Genomic DNA, 21,549 nt, shown 5'->3' with positions numbered 1-21,549 from the left:
ATAATCACTTCCCTCAATCTGCTGCCAATGTTCCTACTAATACAGCCCAATATGCTCCTGGCCTTCTTGGCAACAAGGGCACACTGCCGACTCATATCCAGCTTCTTGTCCACTGTAACCCCTAGGTCCTTTTCTGCAGAACTGCTGCCTAGCCACTCAGTCCCTAGTCTGTAGCAGTGCATGGGATTCTTCCGTCCTAAGTGCAGGATTCTGCACTTGTCCTTATTGAACCTCATCAGATTTCTTTTGGCCCAATCCTACCATTTGTCTAGGTCACTCTAGACCCTATCCCTACCCTCCAGCATATTTACTTCTCCCCCAAGCTTAGTGTTATCTGTGAACTTGCTGAGGGTGCAATTAATACCATCATCCAGATCATTAAAAAAGATGTTGAACAAAACCGGCCCCAGGACCAACCCTGGGGCACTCCGCTTGATACTGGCTGCCAACTAGACATCGAGCAGTTGATCACTACCCGTTGAGCCCGACAATCTAGCCAGCTTTCTATCCACCACTATCCAAGTCTCCAGGCATTGTTTGTTTGAACTTTTGAAAACATGCCTGAGCAATCAAAGAATTCCAGAAATCCACAACAAACTAAAATATTTTTGATATCATGTATAATTTAAATGTACAGTAAATCATAATTTATAATCTTTGTTATGAATCATCTGGAATACAAAAGAAAATACATGTTCTTGTACTTAGTAGTATTTTCATTAAAATTATAGTAGCCTAATAAGCAAAAGTAATAAACATGGGTGCTTTCATATTAGCATTAATCTATGTCTCCTGTTAGAATATACATTGCTTGACAGAGTAATATTCCATCAAAACAAATGTGAGACCATTAGCAATAGTAATTTGCTCATAGTCCTGATTGAATAAATAGTCTAGACTTTAAAAGCAGTTTTTGCTGCATCTTCCATTTGCAACAGAAATGCATGTTTATAGGGTGATAAATCTTTGACTATAAACAAAATACATACAAGATTATCAGTAGGAAAAAAAGGAAAGCTGATATGCATTTCAAGAGTCTGTGTTTCATATTCAGTGTTAATGGTCATTTTTGGCTGCTGAACATTTTAATCATTTTTTCCCTTTCATTTTTAGTGATAATTTAAGCTTTAAGTACAAACCCAATATTCTATGCCAAAATACTTTAGCAATCTCATCATTGAAAATCCATTATTTCAGTGATTAAAATTAACACCAAAGATATCGCTTCTTCTTGCTATAAGTGCCATGTGGTATTCTGTTCTTTCACTTGTGTGTATAAGTGCATCTGTAATCATTAATGCTAGACTATTAACTCTATGAATCTAAGGCCATGTCTACACCACAAAATTAAGTTGACCTAAGTTACAACAATGTACAGCCTCTGCAGTAATTAAGTCAATTTTGCATGTCCACACTATGCTCCTGGTGTAGGCAGTGTGTGTCCTCTCTAGCAGCGCTTGCATTGATGAAAGAGCAATGCACTCAGGTTAGCTGTCCCACTGTGCAACTTTCCACCATGTAGTGCAGAGAGTTTTGGAACGGGTTTGCAGTGCCTCATGGGGGCAAATGAATAGCACAGTGGTGACATGGGTTCAACATCCCATGATGCAGTTTTGACTCCATCCTATTATTCCATGGGCATCCTATTACATTTCTTTACTCTTTTCAAAAGCTCTGCAAACCCGAACTCCCACCATCTCTGCGAGAACTATGGATCCTGCACAACATACCTCTTCCTGCAGTATTTCCACAGCCACAAAACAGAATATGACAATTCCTTGCAGACTGCCATGTTGTGTACCATGGAAAGAAACAATTTAAGATTGTTGTTGGCATTCACAGAGCAGCAGCACCTGGTGGACTGCTGGTTGTGGACCCGAGAAACAAGCACTAAGTGGTGTGATCACATTGTTATGTAGGCATGGGAGGACAAGCAATGGCTGCAGAAATTTCAGATGCAGAAGGTCATATTCCTGCAACTGTAGGGAGAGCTCACCCCAACTTTCCAGTGCTGTGATACCAAATTGAGAGCTGCACTCATGGTGGAGAAGCGAGTGGTGATCACTGTATGGAAGCTTGCAATGCCAGACTGTTATTGATCAGTCAGGAATCAATTTAGAGTTGGAACATCCACCCTGGGGGTTGTTCTGATGCAAGTGTGCAGGGCCATTAATCACAGTTGAATGTGTGTTTGGCCAGTTGAAAGGCTGCTGGTGCTGTCTACTCACAAGACTAGACCTCAGTGAAAAAAAATCCCTATGGTCATAGCTGCCTGCTGTGCGCTTCATAATATCTGTGCAGCAAAGGGGAAAAGATTTCTGCAGGGGGAGAATGACTGTCTGTTGATTTTTAGCAGACAGATACTAGGACTATAAGAAGAGTTCGGGGAGAGGGGCTATATGGCTCAGGGAGTCTTTGAAGGACCATTTTAACAATGTGTGTTGCTGTAGTATGATTTTTTTTTTTTGCACTCCGTTATGAACATTGTAATGAGAGCTATGTGCGTGGTAATGTAACATTGCAAATGCACCTATTGATTGCAAATGCACCTATTGCTATTATCTGTTAATGCCATCAGCCCCAGCCAACATATCTTGTGAACTAATAAAGATTTAATTAAGTTTCTATAAATAGATTTTATTCCAAATTCATACAGACATATTTAATGAACGCTTATAAATATAGGGAAATGAACTATGGAGGTGAAAGGGCAGTCATTTCATAAACACATATATCAATCACGTCTCACAGGTCAGAATATGTGCAGCTATGATGGTCTGTATCTCCCCCGGGGTGGAGTGATAGAGGGATAGCACTGGCCCCGGACACCATGTAGTCTGAGGGGTGGGCATGTAGGGAGGTGCTGGAATGCAGTTCTCTATAGGCTGCAGGGGGAGGCAAGCACAGATCTGTTGAATCTGAAGGTCAGAGATGGCAGCATGTCTGTTTATTCCCTGGGAAGTGCTATCATCTCTTGCTGCCCATTTATCCTGTCCTTAAGCATCATCCTCCAAGCCCTCTGCTCAGTATTCGAAGCACCTGAGGCTTGCAGGATCTCCTGGAACATGTCTTCCTTCTCCTCTTCTTTTTCTTTCTTATCTGGGTGAGCCACTCCGCTGGTGTGGATAGAGAGACCTGCAAGGTCAAATTTTGCAGCTGCAAAAGAAGCAATGGATAGAGGTACTATTGTGAGTGCATTCACTCCCTTTGATCCACCACAATAACAAGCACTATAGTCTCACTTTTATTTGGGATTCATTGAGCACAGTGGCACTCGCAGCCATGGTGAGTATGGCCCGGGGAAGGGGAGCTCATGGGCATGAGTATGCTGATAGGACAATTGAGCTGAATACTGCCACCATTTTCCACAGGCAGTGGTGACTTTAGCTGATATTTTACTCCTGAGGGTAAGAGAGGATGAAAGGAAACAGCTTCTGCATGCATCTAGCTGTAGACCGAGTCTGTATGCTGCTAGCTTATGTTCTGCAACGATGCCTGCTGAAGGAATTGCTGAGTGGGGTGGGAAAGCACCCTAACATGGTGGAAGAAATAAGGCAGCCCTTCCCCAGAAACTTTTTGGCAAAGGATTGCAGACTACCTCCACGAAAGATTGCTTGAGATCTCTGTGGAGGATTCACAGGCCATTCTGGTGCATATATACAAACTGTTCTCCGGGGTCCCCTCTGCCTAACTGTTGAGCAACAGATAGCAACTCTACCTCTATTGGTTATTTCACTACTTCTTGTGGCATGATTAAAAAAGAGTAAATGAACAGATGTGTCCCTGCAATCACAAAGTAAACTGCATACTTACCAGAGGTTCCTTCCATTGCACCAGACCTGTCCATGCTGGACTTCTAGGAATGGCTTGATTGCTCAGGAATCAAAAAAAGTTTCTGGCTTGCAGTGCCATTGGATAACCTGGTCACCTGTTCCACATTCTACTCCTCCTCTTCTTTATCTAACACCTTGTCTTCAGGGTTCACTACAGTAGCCTGTCTCCACGGGGCCCTTGGTGGAAGAGGTCACCACCAAAGATGGCATGCAGCTCCTTGATTTTCATGTGGCATTGCTGCATGTCCCTCTTGTAGCCCTTCTCTCCATTGCCCTGAGCAATTTGCTCATATATTCCATCATTTCTACATCTGGATCAGATGCAGCAGCCCCACTCTCCTGTCCGGACCGCGGCAGCCCTGCAGCCTCGCAACGCCAGCTGAACTGCTGGCTGGAGCGCGGCAGCCCCGCAGCCCCGCCCCGCTTTCCCAGCCGGACCGCCCGCTGCAGCCGCCGGGGCGGGCTGGAGCCGGCCCTGCCAGGGACAGAGGAGAGAACACCAGGGGTCCGCCGGGGCTGCAGGGAGAGTCGCTCCTGCTGCAGCCGCCAGGGCATGGCTCCCAAACGCCCCACACCCGCTGCAGCCACCAGGGCCAGACTTGCCCCGCATTATAACCAAATTTGCAGTATCGTGGGGCATGTTATAGTGGGGTTCCCCTGTACCACATTTTAAGCTTTGGGGCAGAGACTGTGTCTATATATGTTTTTGTGCAATGCCTAGCACAGTGGGGCCTGACTTTCTACTGGGGCCTATAATATATATATTAAATACTATATATTAAATATTATATATACTATAATATAAATATTAAATACTACTAACAAGAGAAAGGTCTCATTACACTCATCTACAGTGGTCTCATTCTCCATTTAAAGGTATCTATTCCAAACTCCACCCACTCTCAAGTGATGGGCAAGTTTCAAATGATTCAAAGGTTTTTTTCTGGATAATCAAGTATCTCAGTTTTTTGAGGCTGCCTCCACTCTTTTACAAAATGCTCTCCCATTTTCCCTCCCTACAAGCACTTAATAGTTGCTTGGCTTTATCTACAAGTTTCTTTAGTAACAAACGTCGTCCTTCCCTTCACCTCCTTAACACAACCTCAAGTTTTATAATCTGGTCATGGAGATTTTTCCTTCCTTGGGATATTGGGTTCTTTAAGGACAGCACAATTACCTAACCTCCTCAGATCCAACACAAACCTTCAGGGAAGGCTGCCTATCCCATTCCCATCTTTATGACAGATCAGAATTTTTGTTCGGTGGGGCACTTGAGGGGTTTTACATCCAACTTTTGTCCATTTATAGAAAGGCAGATCATTGAAGATGTGGATGTTGGATCTGCAGCGAATAGGAAAGCAAATTCAATAATGCAAATTAATTGGTGAATATTTTGATGAATTCACTCAACAAAATAGCAAATACTTGGAATACATTAATGGACAACTCCTCTTGGCTGGGTCACTTTATTTTAAGCTGCCTCATAAGGGAGTACAGGTTACACACAGTTCTATAGAATATTCCCTAAAATATCTGGAGGAGTTTCCTGCAGTCATTACAAAATAAAATAAGGAAACTAAATTTACTTGCCCCTGTCTTACATGGGAGACCAACCAGATAGCTTATGTCTTTCCCAATCTCTCCTTGTCTGAAGCAAAGACGCTTTTTATAGGGGTAATTCTATTTCCCAACGTACCTTGCCAGACAATAGGAATATTTATATAGTCCAACACAAATATATTTCCCATCCTGCTCCACTCTCCTCCATCTGAGAGCTAGAAAGAGCTATCTTTATTTCTCACCACTGAGTGGAAAAGGAAGCTAGCCTACTCATGAAACTATAGCCTGTGGCTTTAAAGCCAGGAGCAGCAGCATGTGCTTTCTTGTATAGACCAGGGGTTCTCAAACTTCATTGCACCTTGACCCACTTCTGACAACAAAAACTACTACATGACCCCAGGATGGGGGACTGAAGCCTGAACCCGCCATCCAGGGGAGCAAAGCCAAAGCCCAAGGGCTCCATCCCCATGCAAGGGGCCTATAACCTGAGCCCCGCCACCCAGGGCTAACATCCTCAGGCTTCAGCCCCAGGCTGTGGGGCTCCAGCTTTGGCCCTGCACCTCAGCAAGTCTAAACCAGCCCTGGCGATCCCATTAAAACGAGGCCTTGATCCACTTTGGGGTCCCAACCCACAGTTTGAGAACCGCTAATATAGACTATCCTGTTTCCTCTTCCCCCCTTCCTATTCATGAGATTACCTCTCCTTTCCCCATTAAACAGGTAAAAGTATAGGTAACCTGGACTGAGCTTTATGATGCAGACCCTCTTAGGTCAGCACAGCCATAAAGAATCTGTGTATAGTCCTCTATAGGGGCATAATATTTATTATTTGGGAGTATTCAAATGATTGCCAGTTAGGAATCCCAAATATTTCACAAATGAGCATTGAAGCCAATAGGATTACTCATGTGTTTAAGAGCTTTACTGGATTGGGGCTGTAGATCAATACTTCTCCACAGTTATCTATGATTTTACCTTTCCAGGTTTGATTACTATCATTTGCTTGCAATGAGCCTTCCCTGAAAGCCTCTTTGAAACTTCAGGTAATGCAAAAGCCACTGTCTGTTCAGTTGATGATACTTCTCATGCAGAACACACGACAACTGCACTCTGCTGAATACTGTATCATTTTGTTTTCTGAAGCAATTCAAGATATCAGACTATGAAGTCCTCTATTATTTTGCACTAAGAATCTGCAAATCTAATTGAGTTTGCTGTTTCATGAGTCTCACAAACTATGTTTTGGGTTTAAAAAAATTGGTTTAAATTTGCAAAGCTTTACAGAGATTCATAGATTTTTAAGGCCAGAAGGGACCATTAGCTCATGTAGCCTGTCCTCCTTTATTACCCAGGCCACAGAATTTCACCCAATTACTCCATATTGAGCCCTGCAACTTGAATATGACTAAAGCTTACCTTCCAGAAAGGCATCCAAGGTTTGATTCATGGAGAATTCATCATTTCCTTTGGTAGTTTGTTCCAATTGTTAATCACCCTCACTTGTTAAAAAATCTGTGATTTATTTCCAGTTTGAGTTTGACTGGCTTTATCATCCAAACATGGGTTATTTTTATGCTTTTCTCCACTAGATTCAAGAGCTCTTTAGTACACAGTATATTGTCCCCATTAAAATACTTATACATCAGTATTGAATCACTTTTACCCCATAATAAAAATTCATTTTTGTTTAAGTAATAATAAAAAGCATAGCTAGAAGGAAGCCTGGGCTATATATTAAGGATAGAAGATCCTTTCCCACACACTTTGTATGATATAAATGCTTGGCTGGAGTAGGGTCTATCCTTTTTATTAAAATTTCTCTTCTTCCTCCTTCTGATTCTTTTTCCAAGTATTTGATTTTTCACCAACTTCCTGCTCTGTGTTCTACTTTCCACACTAAATTTTTCATTTTTTCCTCTGCACCTCCTTCCCCACCCCGGCCCACCTCTCCTACACAAAAACCACAAACCCATTTAAAGATTGAACTACTGAACCCATGTTTGAGTAGGTAAGAAATTAGGTGGAATGATTTCACTCTCCCAACCCTCTCTTGATCCTGACTAGCTCTAATGATTCCCTGAGGAAGGTTGCAAGAACACAAGACTACCTTTAGTCAGAGTCAGTCAGGTGCAGTCAGCCATCATAATGAATAGCCTCAGCTTGGCATAGCACCCACTCATCAGAATTTTGAGGAGGAGGGATAGCTCAGTGGTTTGCACATTGGCCTGTTAAGCCCAGGGTTGTGAGTTCAATCCTTGAGAGAGCCATTTAGGGATCTGGGGCAAAAATCTATATGGGGATGGTCCTGCTTTGAGCAGAGGGTTGGACAAGATGTCCTCCTGAGGTCCCTTCCAACTCCAATATTCTATGTTTTTTAAAAACTGGCCCATGCTGTGGTAGTGGTTCTACACCTTCACCATTGTCTGTGGCCACAAAGGAGTTGCAACCTTTCCCAAGCCCATCATTAAGTGCTTCACCACTTGCACTGCAAGTGGAAAAGCCTGGTTTCCTCACTCTGCCTTCAGAGAGGCATCTGCACATGCCTGGATGCCCTGGTGATAAGAGAGAAGGGCAAAACCTAACAGTAAACTGCCAGGGAGTTGGTCAAGAAGCTGGAAGGTTCAAAAACATTCTCACCCCTCTCCAGGTATTTTCACTTTAAAATTAAATCTGTTTATTTCCCATTGTTCCTTTCCTTTCACTTTGATAATATAAAAATCAGCTGCACCATATACATTGGTCTGTCCTTTCTGAGGCTAATCCTCTCCTGAAGTTCCTCACAGGCAACCTTGGTAGCACTAATGGGACATCCAGGAATGGCACAGTCCAGTGTCAAGCCAATTAGGTGTTCGCTGGCATAGTTTTTCATTGCTCTAACGTTTCCTCCCACATAATTGTATAATTTCTGTTGTGTGCCTAATCCCATGGCTAGGCCTATTAAACCCCCAGAACACATGCCTATCCTTCAAGGAGCACATCAGACTGGATAACTTTTTGGAAATCACTTGGATTCACAACTGCCCCATACAGCCCCATTATGTGTATAACTTCCTGTTCAGACAGCCAGACAGCTTTGCCTTCTCTAAGGCAACTCAGGGTGGGGATTGTAATATATTTTTCCCGCTTTGTCTAGATATAATTTAAGAAAAAGCACACTGAATCTGGCTTCTGAGAAACTGAGTACAATGACTTACCCTGCTAACATAGAGAGCACACTTGGTCCATCAAGAATGCAGAAGAAATACCATGCAGATTCAAGCCTGCAATGTCCCTTAGAAGGAAGACGACACAGTGTATAGATGGGATTCTCTATTTACACTATTGGAAACATACAAATATTGTAGCTGCCTTGCTATTCCTAGCTGCCAGACTGAGAAACACACCTTGTACTGTATAGTTGCATCATGAGGTTTGTTCAAGTTTTCACCCAAGGGTAAGCAATCATGATGGACTTGCTGACTGCACTATGCTACACAACCAGCCCAGTCTGAAACTTGAAATATACCATGTGAAAAGAGCCTTCAAACATTTATGAGCCTCCAGATTGTTCTGAACTATTTGAATCCATCTTCGAAAAAATTGTTTCTAAAGAAACGCAGCAGGCCAGTGTGATGGGTTGGATCACAGAAACCCCCTTGGGGCTGCCAACTGATGTGCCAAGACTACTTCTGCCTCTGCCTTCCCTGCCAGCTTGGGACTCCAGAACCCTGCCTGGTTGTGCCAGACATGCTTGCCGGCCACAAACACAGACCCAGCTCTGAACCACGTCCCACAAACTGCAAGCAACTTAAGAAGTCTTTAACACTCAGATACTCAACTCCCAGTGGGGTCCACACCCCAAATAGATCTGTTTTATCCTGTATAAAGCTTATACAGGGTAAACTCATATATTGTTCACCCTCTATAACACTGATAGAGAGATTTGCACAGCTGTTTGCCCCCCTCCTCCAGGTATTAATACATACTGTGGGTTAAATAATAAGTAAAAAGTGATTTTATTAAATACAGAAAGTAGGATTTAAGTGGTTCCAAGAAGTAACAGAACGAACAAAGTGAATGACTAATAAAATTAAATAAAACATGCAAGTCTAAGCCTAATACAGTAATAAAACCAAATGCAGATAAAATCTCTCCCTCTGAGATGTTTCAATAAGTTTCTTTCACAGACTGGACGCCTTCCTAGTCTGGGTACAATCCTTTTCCCTGGTACAGCCCTTGTTCCAGCTCAGGTGGTAGCTTGGGGATTTTTCATGACTACAGCTCCCTTTGTTCTGTTCCACCCCCTTATATGGCTTTGGCACAAGGCAGGAATCTTTTGTCTCTCTGGGTCCCCCCCCCCCCCGCTCTAAATGAAAAAGCACCAGGTTTAAGATGGATTTCAGTACCAGGTGAGATGATCACATGTCCTGTGAGACCCCAAGCCTTCATTCCTCCCAGTCTGACTCACAGGAAAGCCTGCAAGCAAACAGAGCCATCCGCAGTCAATTGTCCTGGTTAATGAGAGCCATAAAGATTCCAAACCATCATCACTGGCCCACACTTTGCATAACTACAATAGGACCTCAGGGTTATATTTCATATTTCTAGTTTCAGATACAAGAGTGATACATTTATACAAATAGGATGACCACACTCAGTAGATTATAAGCTTTGTAATGATACCTTACAAGAGACCTTTTCAATGAAGCATATTCCAGTTACATTATATTCACACTCATTAGCATATTTTTGTAAAATCATATAGAGTGCAACGTCACAGCCAGATCCTCTGTTCCCTCTCCAGCCCATTTGCTGCAGCAGTACGGACAAGGGGCCATAAAACTTCCCTAAAAGGGCAGCTGAGGATTGCGCTGGCATGGAGAGTTCTGTGGCATCTTCTTCCAGGCCTCTGACGTAGGAGCTACATTGGGAAGGGTGTCTGTAGCACCTTATGCTGTGGCAATCTATGGCTATCTTACAATGACAGTCCTGCCAATGTAGCAGCCAGAACTTTAACATGCTGGTGGCCAAACTGGCCCACACAGATACCTCGATAATTATAGATATAAATCAGACAGATCCGAGGATCTGAACCTGCATGGCAGTAAGCTTTGGTTGGAAAATGGGAGGTTCCCTTACTCAGGGGTTGTCTGCATGGGAAAATAGCTAGTGCAAAATAGCTATTCCAGAATAGCTCCTCATGTGGATGTTCTTATTCCTCACTACCAGTGCCTTTGTGTGGTTTAGTTTAATCCACTTTGGAAGTGGATTAAACTAATCCTCAAAAAGGCACTTTGTGTATAGAAGAAGAGTATCTACATGGAGAGCTGGCACAGAATAGCTATTGTGCTTTAAATTCATACCGGAGCTTATTTCACAATGCTCTTGTAGGCAAGCCCTCAGAATTCTGATAAGACTCAGGAGGTCTGGAGCTAAAATTCTAGTTAGCCAGCTATCAGAAGGCATTAGCACCACCTAGAGGTGCGTGTTCTGCCCAACTATTTACATGCTTACTTCATTTTAACCAAAATGTAGATCATAAATATCAATGGGTAAAAGGCAAAACTGTTAATGTAAAATTGAAACAGTCTTCAGCTGATGGCCCTGCCAATTACCTGCTGTTAAACTTTTTTGTTTCAGGAAACTGAGTATGTGGTATTGTTCACTGATATCTGATTGAAGGCTGCTCAGCTTTGTGACTAGTAATGAAATATTAAATTCTCTTGTCCATTGCTGTTTCAAATCTACATAAAAAATGTAGTCTTGATTAATCAAGCTAAAAGATTATTTTAGTATTTCTAATCTTCCTTGCATTCATATTCCTGGGGTTGGGATGATAAAGCCTTTTTGAATAGCTGGCTGATCTACACCCACTCTCTGTAGGAAAAAAGATAAAAAAATTTCCTGTCAAAACATTTAATTATAAAGTTGTTCCTGTTGCTTAAGAAGTAAATCATTTAAAGAGTAAAAAAATTAAATTTTATCTTGAAAAGGAAATTCTTACAGATAAAATAGGAGACAGCACTCTAATCTAAGAAGAAAAGTAAGTTTTGCCTATTCAAGGTAGTTAAAAAGCTTCATATACTCTTTGATAATGGGAAAGACTACAATATTCAGAAAAAAAAATACTTTAATGAGCTTGAAAATTTTGACAGATAATGAAGCTTTTCTTTAGCATTTTCAATTGTTTATTTCACCTCCCCAGCATGATTCTGCAGTTCCTGAGAGTTAAACACAAATAAAAAACATTACAAAGCTAGATACAAAATTATATATATACCTCTACCCCGATACAACGTTGTCCTCAGGAGCCAAAAAAATCTTACTGCGTTATAGGTGAAACCACATTATATCAAACTTGCTTTGATCCACCGGAGTGCGCAGCCCCGTGCCCCTCCCCCCCGACAAGTGCTGCTTTACTGCGTTATATCCAAATTCATGTATATCGAGTCATGTTATATCAGGGTAGAGGTGTATATATATATATTCACACACACCTCCATCCATCAAGATCAAGTTGTCACAGGGTCCACTCACAGCTAGAGATCTTCCTCCTGGCTGCTCTGGGGATTAACTCCTTTCACTTCTGACACCCCTTTCTATGACTCTTTCCTGTGCCCTGTTGCCTCTCTTTCTTTGTGACCCACAGCGGTCTCTTTTTGTGGGCTTGGGCCTCTGGCAAGGTCACTATAGTCCTCCCCTTCTGAGGTAGCAAAGCCCCATTAGACAACTGTCCTTGGGCAGTGGAGCAGAGCACTGCTAGTCTGTACAACTTCTCCAGTGGCTGGGGGGGGAACTTGGGCCTGCCCTCTATTCCAGGCTACAGTCCATGGACCTTCTGTCTCCTAGATCCTGTTGCTAGTTACCATGACTCCTTCCTACATCTTCTGGCTCACCCCCTCTCTGGGTTTACCAGCCCAAACTCCCTCCATCCAGAGAGTAACAGTAACTCCATATCCCCAATCACACCTCCCATCTCCCACGGAGTGACTGCAGACTACTTCCACAGCAGCCCCTTTCTGCTGCCAACTTCCTGGTTTTATAAAAAACCCTCTCCCCTCACCCCCCTGCTTTTTCTCAGCTAGGGTCCATCTTTAACCAGCCTTTCAATCCCTAGGCTGCACCTGGGTAGGTTAATTAGCCTAATTTAATCTGCTCTGCCTTGTGTGGGGGTGAACACAAGTATTAGAGATTTAACAACTAAACTAAAGAACTATTATAATGTAATACAATGGCCACATTGTGCCCTCAGATACATGCCTGCAAACTCATTTGAAATCTGTAGTTTAGCAGGGATTAAGGAGTGTAATGGAGGACAGAATTTGGCAGTGTGGACTATAATAGCAACAACATCATTTAAACAGCTAAACTGGATACAGAGTTCACTGGCATACACAGGAATCTGTATGCACTTTTTAAAAATAGATCTAATGAGCTGAAAGACAAAAAGAAAAAAATCTGAGCAGAAACTCAAGATGGTATTCTGGAATTGGGCCACAGGGTCAGTTAGATAAAGAGTCCTAAATACAAAAGGAGCACTCTGATAATTCAGTTGTGGAAAGAGGAGAAAAGGAGTGATAGATTGGCGTGTATCATACTGAAGTTTATTACCCTGACCCTTTTCCTCGTCTCACACTTCTAACTATAATTTATTGAAAGAGCACTCTGTTCTGTACAAGACCATTTCAGGTCTTTATACTATGTGTTTGTAGATGAGAGTAAAAGTACTTCTGACTTTCAAGAAATAAGCCAGAATAAGGAATATATAGACACTAGTTTTCATTACATTAAAAACAAATCGCATTTATATACTGTCTTTCATACTCAAAGATCTCTAGACCCCTTACAAACTGCATGTACCATGTGTATGTGTGTACATACACACACAATAATCACTTCATCTACCATTAAAATGCAGCTATTTCTGGGGTAGAACACTGCAGCTGTTTAATGGAAAATATCAAAATAGGTAGCTATTTAGGACAAGAAGTGAAAAGGGGGGCAAAAAATAATGGCAGGAAAAATGAAAAATCTCTTGTAAAAATACACAAAGCAAATACACCAAATTGTTGGTGGCCTATCACTAGTTTCAGTAGTAGCATTGTCAGGAGAGCACTGCATGTGCTGGCACAAACAGATTGATTTAACACAGAGCACCAGAGTGAAAGTAGTTCAATACTTTTAATGTGATACCAAATACCCAAGTGATGTTGTTCTTAACTATTAATATTAAAAGAAAGTAAAACAATGTTCAAAAGCATGGGGGCAAAACTTCGATCAGTCTTAATTCTTTACTGAACTATTGTTGTAGCAGCAGAGGTTCTATGGAGAAATAATTACAAACTTAGACTGTGCTGGTACAAGCACTTACACATGTGCTTAACTTTATGCACAGATTACTCTCGTTGACTTCAGCAGGATTACTTACAGTATGTAAAGGTAAGCATGTGCATAAGCCTTTAAAGGATCAGGTGCTAAGTCTACCTTAATTTTTCAGAATAGTACTATATACCAGGAATACAGTGCTGATTTTATTCATAAGATACATCCTGTAATCCAGTGTACTTATCCTGAAATGCACTTATATTAACAAGGGCATGTACAACCTACTGCTTTTAAATTCATTATCCAGGGTTTGAACTAGAAATGTGAAAGCTCCCAAAAGTCTGATGAAAGGGCTCCAACAATAATTCTGTATTAGAACTGACCTACCACTTCAGTGATCTTCAGATCATGCCAAGATATAAAGGAGCCCCTTTGTTTTTTATGGTCTTTCCTTGTGTAGTTCTGCTCATCACATATCTACTTTTCATTTGCTTTTTTTGTGTGTATGTGCGTTAAACATGGAGATCTTTGTACCATATCACAAAATCATCAATTCATCACTTTTAGTTACAAATAGTCTATATTTCCCCTAGGTTCAAAATGGTTCCCATCCTCATTTTGGCTTTATGAGCATATTGTGATGAAACTGGAGAATTTTTCAAAATGTTACCTTTTTAACAAGTTTCCATACTACTTGAATGTTCCAAATTTAGCATCTTTTAGTGAATTTTCACATCATCATAAAACTATCGACAAATATTTACAAAAGGAAAATATATCTCGTTGAAAGCCATTACACCTGGTTAAAACACAAATAAAAAAAATAAAAAGGTGCATGACCAGACCTCCAGCTGACATGAAAACCCAAATGTCACTTTCTACCCTCTGATATCCATATAAATAATGACAGTAGTAACTAAATTCTAACAACAATACTTAGAAAATGCACACCCCCTATTTATAACAGTGCTGTACAAAAATACAAATTATTGTGATTAACTTTTGCTTGAAAAGAGTAAGCTGTTTAAATGGATAAATATTGGTCGATCTATCCAAACATTTAAGCACTGAACTGGGGATAGGATACCGATTTGTGACCAATTTCATTCGATTTTTTAAACAGATTAGTTAACAACTTTCATGATATAATTTGTTTTTAAGATGTTATATTATGGTGCTGATGAACTCCACTGAATTAAATTGACCTTACACCAGGCTGAATTTGATTGCATGGGTTTAGAGCCTCAGCAGATATTAATTGGCATAATTCCATTGAACACACAAACTTCAGATGTAAAAACAATGCCATTTCACTGTCATTCTTCTTTTAACCCCACAATCACTGAAGGAGTCCTAATTAGATGTAATTTCTAATCAAATAAATCATTCTTGACCCATCCCAGACATCTACAAGATGTATCATATGTAGCAATAAGCAAGTAATATTACATCATTTTAGTCATATTCACATCTGTCTTTGATAGTTGAGAGATCAAAAATACCCTTTAAATCAGCAGAGAAAAAACATTTCAATAGAGGTTTACAGTGAAGCAGCTGGAAAAACTAGACAGAAGTCAATATTGATTATGACAGAACAAGAATGTATTGAAGTTGTGTTTGAATAGCTCAAGAAGAGCTGGAAACCAAGAAAAAAAAGGCAGCAGAGAAAATTAATGTGTTTATCTTTCCAGTCCCAGAGATCTGGGTTTAAATCTTGTCCAGGAATTAAGCTAAATGTGGGCCTGGTGTTAGTTTAGATCCTCATGGACAAGGACTGTCCAAAGCCCACACCGTTTGTCTCAGAGCAGTCTTTATTTTCAAAAAATGTACAGATGACTAAGGGCAAACAAAATTATATTTTCTGATTTCTTTAAGCCTTTAAATTTTGTTTTTGTACATGTATCATATGCAAGCTTCACTGCAGCAGTGCACTAAAATCCCCTGATAATTGTTAAAGGAGATAATATATGTAACTAGTTATTTGGCCACAAATTATAGTCATCTTGAAAAGAGGGCACTTACCCACATAGCAATTTAGACAAAGGGAAAACTAATTTATAGTTTCCTATTCAGTTAGCATTAAAAAAGGATGAAACAATGTTGGTTTCAGTTTATAACCAAAGTAGAAGATAATGTGTGTTTTGTTAAGCATAGCCAAAAAAAATCCATTAAACTGTAGAACATTAATATCTGAACTAACACATTAATCAAAAACTATTGGTGTGAAGTAAAGCATGAAGAATATTATAATAGCTAAAAATAAACATTTTACTAGAATTCATCAGTCAGATGTAAATACTATGAGTAGCATTATCTAGCCTCTTATTGTTTTTCTCTTTGAAATTAATATAATCCTTCTTTATGGTTCATTATAACATGGCACCCAGATGGGACTCTTGTGTTTCTTGGGACTAGATTGTCTAACAAGAAGAGTGATCTAATGCATGACTCCCTCCTTTAGTTCAAGTGGTAGAAACCTGTGTTTTGGTGCTGAATATCTTAGGTTCAATCCTTACTGATTATCTATCAGTGTTCATGGTTCGTTACATGAGCAGAGGGATAGTAATGAAGAATAAGAGGACAGTCCGCAAAATTTGTGCGTATAATAAAGAAAAAAAAAGTAAAGAAATGAGAGCTTAGAGCACACAAAACAACCTGCCAATAAGATAATTGATTTTACTGAAAAGTTTTATAGGCTATTCAATAGAGTAACCAAGATGGCAGCAGCAGTGCAAGGACAGTGGAAAATTAGTAGGGATGTGAGAATAATCCATCTGCAACTATTGCTTAAAGGGAAATGTTGAATAATTAAGGGCCCACTCCTGTACCCAAAGGGTACAGAAAAGCTTTAATTGACAACAAAATTGGAGATTGTGGTCTAAACACAGGGCCAGATTTTGCCTTCATTTACATCTGTGTAAATATAGATTTGCTGCATTGATCTAGATTTACACAGGGGATAACTGAGGAGAGAATTTGTTCAAAATTTGGATCATCACGGCCTGTGTAATACCAAATATTGAACAGTAAAGAAACTGGGTCATATGAACTATCATAGTTAGGAGACAGTGTCCATAATTCCTCCATCCATCAATTTATATCATAACAAAATCTCAAGTTCTGCATCATTATAAGATTTACTCTTGGAGAAATTTCTGGAGTCTGATTAAAATAGTTCAGATTAGTGTACCCACTAAGAATCCAATTCCGAAATCACATACAAGGGGAAAATAATTTGTTTCTGCTTTCATGCCAAAGTGTTAATTTTATTACCTCATCCTCCTAACTTATCCCTTACCACATCAGTTTGTTGCAGCCTGTCTGACACCAAGATTGTACATAAAGATATGTAGAGAACAGGCATTTTGTGGAGGATTTTGAGATTTCAGAATTTGTTTTCATTCTGATAAGGAACAAGCCCCCAACATTTCAAAATTCTTCACAAAAAGTGTTTCAGCTCAATACAAATGTTTGATTTTGATCATCAGAATTTTATTATAATATAAAATTTAAAACATAAAAATAGAACAAAAATAAAAGTAAAAAAAAGTTTAATTTTTTTTAAATATTTTATTCCAGAAGTATCAAAACAGGACATTTTCATGTTATCATTTTTTTAACCTTCTCTGCCCCCCCACTCCCCGCTCCCCAATACCTAAATTTTGACAAAGATGATTTTGTGAAGCATTTTGATTTTGACAGAACTGCATTTCCTTACAGAAAACTGTTTCAGTAAAGATTTTCCCACCAGCACTCTCTGGTATCAGGATGTAAAGAATAATGAGGCTCAATGGTAGGGCTTCCTGGATCAGAGTCCTCCGCCCTTCCCTCCCCCTCCCCCAAACACACACACAAACAGGAAATGCAGGGGACTCAACAAATGCGCTTTTCCCCTGAATCCCCAGAAGCAAGTGGGCATGGAGGGACAAGAAATGGGAGGGGCCTAGGAGGAGCAGGCTAGACACATGCTGAAACACAGTCATGATAGAAATACCCCCCTGCCAGCACAAAAGGGGATCCACAGGAAGAACTGTGCCTCTGAGGGCATCTCCGAAGCTCACGGCCTCCTAGTACTTTCCTTGGGGTTGTGAGCGTTTACACCACCCAATTATCGGGGCAGTGCCTTAAAGGAATAATTAGTCCTGTGTAATATGGTCATCACTTTGCAGCAAACACATATGTTTCTTAATTCTGTCATTTTGTGGAGCGTGTCTTATTTTTCATCAGTATATACTGGGTTCTAAGTACCACAAGGTTGGTTGACCTTCCTCTAAATGTGTAGTAAACAGATTTTTATTTCCCTTCTGTTTGCCAAAGAGGGCTCTAGTTTTGGTGGCAATTTTTCATCAAGCTTTACTGTCTGTTTTAGAATGACTGGACATGTGCGTACAAAATAAGGTTTACAGGAATCAGGGTGGAGTTCTAGGCTGGAGTAACAAGTTTAAAATGCTTATTTTATAAAATTCACCTTTTCTGAGAAGATGAGTATAAATATTCAGGAGATGTATATAAGGATATCGTGCTTCCCCTCTCCCCACCCCAATATAGCTATGCAACAGGGGCCAGTGCAAATCCCTGATAACTCCATTGAATACAATGGAGTTTCTTTAGATTTATACTACTTTCAAGGCCCACTCCTGAAAGATAATAAGCACCCTAATCACCTATTGAAGTAAGTGGGAGTTGAGAGTGCTTAGCATCTTGCAGGTGCTCAAACTATGGCAAAATTTAACCTACAGGTTGTGTATTTCATTCTCCTCTTATTTTTAGTAAGGTAGATCAGGAGTAACTCCAGCAAAAGCTGGGAATGCACAGATGTAAATCTAGTGTGAGAAGAGACTCTCTCTCTAAGTTATTCCCCCCATTACTATAGCATCTCAGCACTTCACAACCTTTAACAACAAAATATTTTTATCCCCATTTTACTGAGGGGGAACCAGGCACAAAGAAGCTAAGTGACTTACCCAATCTAACTCAGGAAGCCTGTGGTAGACGAGGAACATGAACCCAGGTCTTGCAAGCCCTAAACTTGTGTAGTAACTCCTGGATTATCCTTCCTTTTCATGACCTGTGTATCTATCAGTCAGTTTATATTCACCAGTCTCCAGTATGCACTTTAAGATTCATTTGAGTACAATTATTTGTGTACATGGCTTTCTAAATTTAAGCTGCTCCAACTATGAAGCAGCAAGGTTTTATTTCACCATTACAAAGTGTCTTTCCACCCAACAAACACATCATTGGATGCTTTGGCTTTTTAGGACTTTGCTGAAAGAGGCTTCCTTCCCCCCACCCCAACCCCCAAGAAAGCTTGATTTTGACAAACCACTCCAGCCCCGCTTTTGGTGTAAAACTTCTCAGTCAACATTTTTGACCAACCTTATTCACAGGAATGTCAGGGTTGGGAGCAAGGATTAATATTCTAGAAGATAAGGGCACAGAATGTGGTTTACATATGATTTTGTGCAACCAAATTTTTCAAGGCATACCAGGTTTGTATAGTTCTCCCTCCACCCATCTTCTTTTTAAAAATGATTAATATGCAGGTTGGGGAGAAAAAGTGGAAGTAGAGAGGGAAGAAGGCACGCACACAAATTGTATTAATTTGAATTTTTATCCTAAATTAAAGCAAAAATCTGAAAAAGAATATTAGTAGCAGCATCTGGGTAGATTGGCTTTAAAAAAAGCCTAGACTATTCCACTAGTTAGTGAATTGATAGGGAAAGCTTCCAATTTTCTTTTTGTACAGGGAACACTGCCAATATTTTGGACTTTTGAGTGTACCTTCTGAATCGCCTAGCTGTTAACAAAATACATCCATAAAGCTCAGCTATGACACTATTTATTATGATTATTTTTACCATATATAGTAACAAAAGGCTACACTCAAACACTCCTCTGAATTTACTTCCTTGGCCCACTATTTCTTGTTAATATAGTTTTTTTACCCATCATCCATTGCCACTGGAATCTGATCATGCTTCATCATAGATATGGTAGCAGTGTTTCTGGTTCAGTTCATTACCCTCAACTACAGATCTTAGTTAAACAAGGAAGAGAGTGCAAAGGGCAGGTATCTGTGTTCAACTGACTTAGCACTTGAAAAAAAATATCAGGAGACCTCTTTGCAAGCATGTTAACCTGGAAATAAATGTTCATATATTTCCTATTAACAGATGGTCAAATAGTTAAGTAGAATTTTAATGCTAGTTTTTAAACTTGGCCTTTCAGAGAGAATGTTAAAGCTGTACTGAAAAAAGATACACAGGCTTAAAGACTGGAAATAAATATTCAATTTTAAAATGCTCTATTTTTAAAATAGAGTCCTGTAAATTGCTAGTTGCTTACTACAGTTTCCTGTTTTTGTAATTCTCTCTATATTTATTTTCATGTTCCCTGTCACTCAGTACTGGCATCTAACTGACAAATTCATTCATTCTAAAGACATACAGATGAAGGTTTCTCTAGTGAAAGAAACCATGTGAGAGTTCTATAGTGCAATAAACAACTCAAGTTTCCTTCAGCTTAGTTGATTGTATGCAGCCTTGAAAAAGGAGTCAAGAGTTCTATTTCAATGTGTCAGGTGAAAGGAATCAGGGGACAGTATGTATCCCCGCTTCTCATCAGCCCTTCAACAACTCAGATCTGACATGGCTTAAATTACCTTTAAAATCCACAACCCCTTTTGAAAAGTGACATTATTTTGAATAATTTATAAAGGTGCATAAGTCACTAAGCACATCCCCAACAGTTTAATTCCCCTCCAATTAGTTACAGTTATACTGACACATCTTCTGATATGAAAATATAAATATCTTCTGATGTGAATATATCTTCACATTTTGTGAAAAGGTGGAGACAGACAAATGGTAACATAAAATATTCACACCATTTACTAGCTCCTGCAAGGAAAATGCAGTCATTGCTCTCTGTATGCAGGTGGTGTTTGAAGCAGTGTGGAAACAGAGGGCACAGTTCTGCCTTGCCCTGCATACTGGGTGATTTTTCAGAAGTGCTCAGCATTGACCTAACTCTGCTCCTATAAGTCAATGGGAATTTTACTGTTAAGTTTGATGGGAGCAGAATTAGATCAATGCTGAGTGTTGATGAAAATCACACCCCTGGTGTAATTATGTTCACAAGTATGAACAGGGAGTAAAATAGTGCCAAATCAGAATGCAGGTGGAAGCCTACTTTAGAACCAGATGAGCACAGATTTTTTCTGCATAGTTAATATGGCCGCACTCAGAGTTAACTTATGGTTGATCTACACTGGGAACTTACAATGGCTACATCCCTCGGGGTGTGAAATGTCCCCAGTAGTTAAGCCAACCTATCTCCCAGTGAAGACAGTGCTAGGTTGACAGAAGAATTAATCTGTCAAACTAGATACCACCTCTTGGGGAAGTGGATGACCTACACTGACTGGAAAACCTCTCCCACTGGCATAGGTAACTTTTACCCTGAAACCCTACAGTGGTACACCTGCAGCACTGCTGTTGTGTTTCAAGTGTAAACAAGCCCTTTCAGATCCAGTTGGAGGGACAACAGAGGGTGATTGTGTGAAGTATGGCTTTTTGCCCTCATTCCCCACCCAGTCATTCTTTCTCCAAGCCCACATAGGTGATCCCAGGAGGTTGAAGATAAGGGATAACGATTCTGCTTAGCTTCCTCTTTCCCCACTCTGACAGAGTCCGTGCCATTTGAGTAGGGTTTTCATTCCTCTCAGCCTCTACATGCCTAAATCCAGATAGATTATATGATGTTTCAATTTAAAAATCCAACTTTGCCATTCTGCATCCAATAAGTGTGTTAAAAAAAAATAGTGGCCACTCTTTTTGAAGGACCTACA

The sequence above is a fragment of the Trachemys scripta genome, chromosome 1 (genome assembly GCF_013100865.1).
Source record: "Trachemys scripta elegans isolate TJP31775 chromosome 1, CAS_Tse_1.0, whole genome shotgun sequence".
Classification (NCBI taxonomy): Eukaryota; Metazoa; Chordata; order Testudines; family Emydidae; genus Trachemys; species Trachemys scripta.
Note: the sequence above shows the minus strand (reverse complement) of the source record.